The sequence below is a fragment of the Microcaecilia unicolor genome, chromosome 6 (genome assembly GCF_901765095.1).
Source record: "Microcaecilia unicolor chromosome 6, aMicUni1.1, whole genome shotgun sequence".
NCBI classification, from domain to species: Eukaryota; Metazoa; Chordata; class Amphibia; order Gymnophiona; family Siphonopidae; genus Microcaecilia; species Microcaecilia unicolor.
In genome coordinates, this window is record NC_044036.1 from 286,058,895 (window position 1) to 286,064,938 (window position 6,044).

The following is a 6,044-nucleotide window of genomic DNA, read 5'->3' on the forward strand; positions in this document are numbered from 1 at the left end:
GTCATCTTCGCTGTCTCCCGAGTGTGATTTTCTCTGCGAAGACCCTGTTCTTCTGTATTTTTCTGTATAAATAAACTTAAGACACGTTAAGTCAGACCAAGGTTCATTGAGTCCTGGATCCTATCTTTAATAGTGGCCGGTCTGGGTCACAAATATCTACAAAAAGTAGATCTATTTCCCATGGTTCATTTCTAGGTGCATGTTGATTTATACCTGTAAATAAGCTTTTTACATATGCAAACAACACATAACTCTTTCTAACATAGCTTCCCAAACCTGTATAAGCAGCAAACTTCTAGTATACATGACAGAATGAACATTGTTGGATGGTCAAGTAGTGCGAGTTGTAGAGGCTGGCGAGTTCCTCTTCTGTGCTTTTGTATCCCTTGTAATAAGGGCTTCATATTTTAACTTAAATCGGTCAGATATGTAAATGTGGAGCAATATGTCAATTAAACTAACATGGAAATAAACATCTCCTTAATAAATCAAATTACATTTCAAGGGGTAGAAAACTACTACTACTACTACTTAACATTTCTAGAGCGCTACTAGGGTTACGCAGCGCTGTACAATTTAACAAAGAGAGACAGTCCCTGCTCAAAGAGCTTACAATCTAATAGACAAGTGAACGGTCGGTCCGATCGGGGCAGTCAAATTGGGGCAGTCTGGATTCACTGAACGGTAAGGGTTAGGTGCCGAACGCAGCATTGAAGAGGTGGGCTTTAAGCAAAGACTTGAAGATGGGCAGGGAGGGGGCTTGGCGTAAGGGTTCAGGAAGGTTGTTCCAAGCATAGGGTGAGGCGAGGCAGAATGAGCGGAGCCTGGAGTTGGCGGTGGTGGAGAAGGGTACTGAGAGGAGGGATTTATCCTGTGAACGGAGGTTACGGGCGGGAACGTAAGGGGAGATGAGGGTAGAGAGGTAGTGAGGGGCAGCAGACTGAGTGCATTTGTAGGTAAGAAGGAGAAGCTTGAATTGAATGCGGTATCTGATCGGAAGCCAGTGAAGTGACCTGAGGAGAGGGGTGATATGAGTATATCGGTTCTGGCGGAATATAACCAAAATGTTATAGTCACATAGTAAATGACGGCAGATGAAGAGGTCCATCCAGTCAGCCCAACCAGGTGGCCAGCCGCACCTGCCACTCTGTGCAGTTTACGCTCCTTCATGATCAAATACTGCTATCACAAATAAGGCAGCTGGCAATTTGCCACAATGCCAATCACACGTAGGCAGTTGGGCATGATGCAATTTTGGAAGAGTGGTTTTATAATTTTGGCTACAGCATAGTGACATTCATTGTCAACATGATAACAATCCTACAATGTTGTTAATGAACTATTTATACTTGCCAATTTCAGCTTTATTTATTTGTTACATTTGTATCCCACATTTTCCCACCTATTTGCAGGCTTAATGTGGCTTACATAGTGCCAGAAAGGCGTTTGCCGTTTCCGGTGTGAACAAATACAATGTGATGTTGTGATAAGAAGAAGTTTATATGGCAAAGCCACAGTAAGAGTCGTAAAGTGGGAGAGTAGTGTTGTGTTCATACATGCTTCGGTTTTCTTGTGTAGCCAAGGTCAGTCCTTTAAGTTGGATCGGGAGGGTACGCCTTTTTGAACAGGGTGGTTTTTAGTATTTTCCGTAAGTTTAGGTGGTCATAGGTCACTTTTAAGGCTTTTGGTAGTGCGTTCCACAGTTGTGTGCTTATGTAGGAAAAGCTGGATGCATAGGTAGATTTGTATTTAAGACCTTTACAGCTTGGGCAGTGTAGGTTTAGATATGATCATGTTAGATTGGAGGCGTTTCTAGTTGGTAAGTCGATTAAGTCTGTCATGTACCCAGGCGCTTCGCCATACAGAATTTTGTGAACTATGGTGCAGATATCTTCCCCTCTGCCACTGAGATTCATATCACATGCTATGAGTGCAGTTGATGTGTATGTGATATAAATTACACATACTTGATTCTGATTTGTCTTTACCATTTAAAGGACACAGACCATAGAAGTCTGCCAATGAAGCCCACTCCAGCCCATCCAGATCGGTTTTGCCATATTTGGCACACAAGCTGTAGAAGTCTGCCTGCCCCTGGCCTTACTTCCCATGTAAGCACCACTAAGTTTGTTTGATTCCATCCTCTTTCTACATAGGGAACCTCTGTGTTTACCCCGTGCATTTTTGAATTCTGTCACTATTTTTGTCTGCATCACCTCCACCAGGAGGGCATTCCAGGCATCCACCACCCTTTCTGTAAAAAAGTACTTTCTGATGTTTATTCTAAGTTTACCACCCTGCAACCCCAATTCATGTCCTTTAGTTCTATCAGTTCCTTGTCTCTGAAAAAGATTTGTTTGTATATTAATAACTGTCAAGTATTTAAACATCTGTATCACATCTACCTAACCCTCTTTTCCTCTTGGGTCATAGAGTCTTTTCTCATATGTCTTTAGTGCAAACCCTATACCATTTTTGTTGCCCTCCTCTGAACCGCTTCAAGCCTTTATCTATATTTAGCAAGATACGGCTTCCAAAACTGAACACAATACTCTAAGTGGGGCCTCACCAACAACTTGTACAGGGACATTAACATCTTCTTTCTTCTGCTGGTTATGTCTCTCTCTATGCAGCCTAGCATCCTTCTGGCTACAGCCACCACATTATCACATTGTTTAGCTGCCTCCAGATTTTCAGACACTATCACCCCAAGGTCTCCTGAAGTGTGCTTATCAGACTCTCTCCCCTATCTGGGCAAGTAATAACCCTCCATTGCCCCCAGTTTGAAATAAGTACCTATAAATAATATGTAAACTGCTTTGATTGTAACCACAGAAAGGCAGTATATATCAAATCCAGTACCTGGTTAAAATAGCCCTGACAAAAGAACAACAGACCAAGAAGCCCCCGACAAAATAGCCCATGGCAAATCAGCCCCTGACAAAAGGGCATGCCCACAGTTTGGCCCCTGACAAATGAGCCCCGTGACAAAAGAGCCTGACCTTGAGTATTTTACCTGCTTCTGCTGCTGCAACTGTGTGTCTTTTCTGAGTTCCGCTAAAGCTTTGAACTGAGATGTGTCTCCCCTTTGCCCCGGAAGCATTCCTTCTGTTGTGTCCCGCCTCATCTGATGCAAATTCCTATGTCCACGTAGGCAGGACACAACAGAGAGATTGCTTCCGGGGCCAGCCAAAGCAGCTTGTTGACACTGCAAGTGGACCACAGGAACATTGGAGGATTGGCGGGGGGGGGGGGGGGGGGGGGGGAGGGCAGGAGAGATACCGGACCATAGAGAGTAAGCAGGAGGAAGAGGGAGATATGTTGGGCTATGTTGGGAGGTGGGGATAGAGGGGGAGAAGAGATGCTGGACCCTCAGAAGGAGGGAGACAGAGTTTTTACTATACTTCTTATTTTTGTGAAGGGCTATGGGCTATTTTGTTACAAGGCTATTTTGTCAGGGTTATTTTGACCATGCTATTATGTCAGGGTGCCATCAAATCCCATCTCATGTCCTTCAGAATATTGTGAAAATGGCACTTAAGATCAGCTCCTCAAAAGCTTTGCTTCATGTGCCACACAGCTTCTTAGAAAACATGCACCTTGCATGTGACATCTGTGAGGTGAAACTAACTGAATGCATAGACTAGAATTCTATCCTAAGGGAGACCTCCGTCAACAAGTTTCATGTACCAGGCATAGGTATGCTGAGATTAATTTCATAGGCACAAAGGAACACACTTTAATGAATACTAGCCAAAGGAAACCAACATAACAAGAAGGGCAGGGGCACATAAACATTTAGAATGGGAGAGAGAAGGAATTTAAATTTGCTAGTATACTGCATGTTCTGGATTCCATGAAAACAGATGGAGCAGCTGGTAAATGCTAGGAAAAGACAAGCAACTGCCCTGCAGGAGATAGTGAAGAGAAATACCAAAACACTCCTAAACACCAGATATGTAGGGAGAGCATAGAGGTTGTTTTGATGGAGTCAAATCTAGTAGCAAATACAACAAGTAGATCAAAACGTGACATAGGATGGTTAAGGAGAACTTAAACCTAAAGATGAGAGATTGTAACTGTCACACGGGAGCAAGGACTATAGAAAAGAGCATGTCTCATCCACTGGAAACTGTGCAAACACAATAACGTTGCCATGGAAAAGTCCAGAGACCATGACCCTGACAGAATTGTGCAAAATGAAGTTGTGATCACCTGGACATTGCCATTTTCACTGAGAAAAGAACTGGACATTGTGGTAAAGGAGAAGCATTACTAGTAGATGTATGAATAGCAAATGACTAATCTGAACAACATATGGAGACAGAGAACTTCTTCACATACCAAACCATACAATTAGAGGTGAAGAGAAGGTGACAGAATGATACATTAATTATCCCTGCTGTTCTGGGCACCACAAGCTTGATTAAAACAAGGTTCCAGACACACCTTGATATGCTCCAGAAAGCTCTTTAGCTCAGTGCAATTATTAAGAGCACTAATACTACATTAGAGAGCTTGAGATCATGTGCAGCATGTTCTGGCTCATGACTCAGCTGCGGACCTGTTTCAGCATACGCAGAACTGACCCATTTGTAGATATTAGCCTGGTGAGAGTAAGACAATACACAATCAGTCTCAGTCACATGTGCTTCAGCAGACTAACAAGGACCAGCAGCTGTCAGGAAGACTTGACTGTTCATGCTGTCCTATGGACCTGAAAGCAGCATGAAATCTGTTTTACTCTTTTAGGGGTTCTTTTACTAAGCCTTGTAAGTGTCTACATGCGCCCAACGTGCGGCAAAGTGGAGTTACTGCCCGGTTACTGTGTGGCTTTTGCGGTAATTTCATTTTTGGTGCACATCCAATACACGCGGCTGAACAATAATTTTTAGTTTTGGATGTGCGTATCGGGTGTGCGTCATGTGTATAGGTCATTACCGCCTGGTTACCGTATGAGACTTTACCGCTAGGTCAATGGCTGGTGGTAAGGTCGCAGACCCAAAATGGACGTGCGGCAATTTTGATTTTGCCGCTCGTCCATTTTCGGCAAAAATTAAAAAAGGCCTTTTTTACAGGTGTGCTGAAAAAAATGGATCGGTGCACACCCAAAACCCACGCCTACACTACTGCAAGCCATTTTTCAGTGCACCTTAGTAAAAGGACCCCTTAGGATTTCACCAGGTACTTGTGACCTCAATTGGCCACTGTTGGAACCGGGATACTGGGCTTGATAGACCTTTGGCTTGTCCCAGTATGGCAACACTTATGTTCTTATGAAAGATTTGGGTTTATTGCACAGCTAATATGCCCGAGTCACAGGCAGGACTGGTAACTGTGGTCTCTAGGTGACTCAGTTTGATGGAAGGAAATCCTGAAATGTTCACAGCCGTGGAGAAGTTGCTTGTACCTGTTGATCATTTTGAATCTCGCCCTCAATGAGGACATCACAAAGCATCAACCATGGAGAACCCATGATCAGGAATCAAATCCACTGACTTTCATACAAATCCTAAAGATTCGTACGTCACTCAGAAAAACTGTGCTAACTTCAAATCTGGCTTTATTAACACACGAAATGAGTTTGTATGCCTCTGCTTACTCAGATAAATTATTGTCCGCTTCACAGGGCCACTACAAAATTCAGTAGTATTAGCAGCCTGCTCAAAAGAGACTGAGTACTGGAACAGCAAGGACTGTGAGAAGGCAGGACTGAGGTGATTTGTCAGAGCTTGATGTAGGGAATGCTGAAGGGTGGAAATGAAACATATCTGTGGAGTTGAATGTATGTATTTTTGTGTGGTGCTAGTGGAGAGTCTCAATGATGGAAAAGCAAAGCCTGTGAGATGTCAAAATTGAGATGAATTGCCAGAACTGGGTGTGGGGGTATCAGTATCGCAACAGAAGAGGTCAGGAATGAGGTGTATTAGCATTACTGTGCATGTTCAATATTCTGAGCCTTGCGATATACTGAGACCATGGAAATCCTGATTGGTTATCTGTGGAAACTACAAGTAAAGACCCTTTAAAAGTTAAAGGGCTCT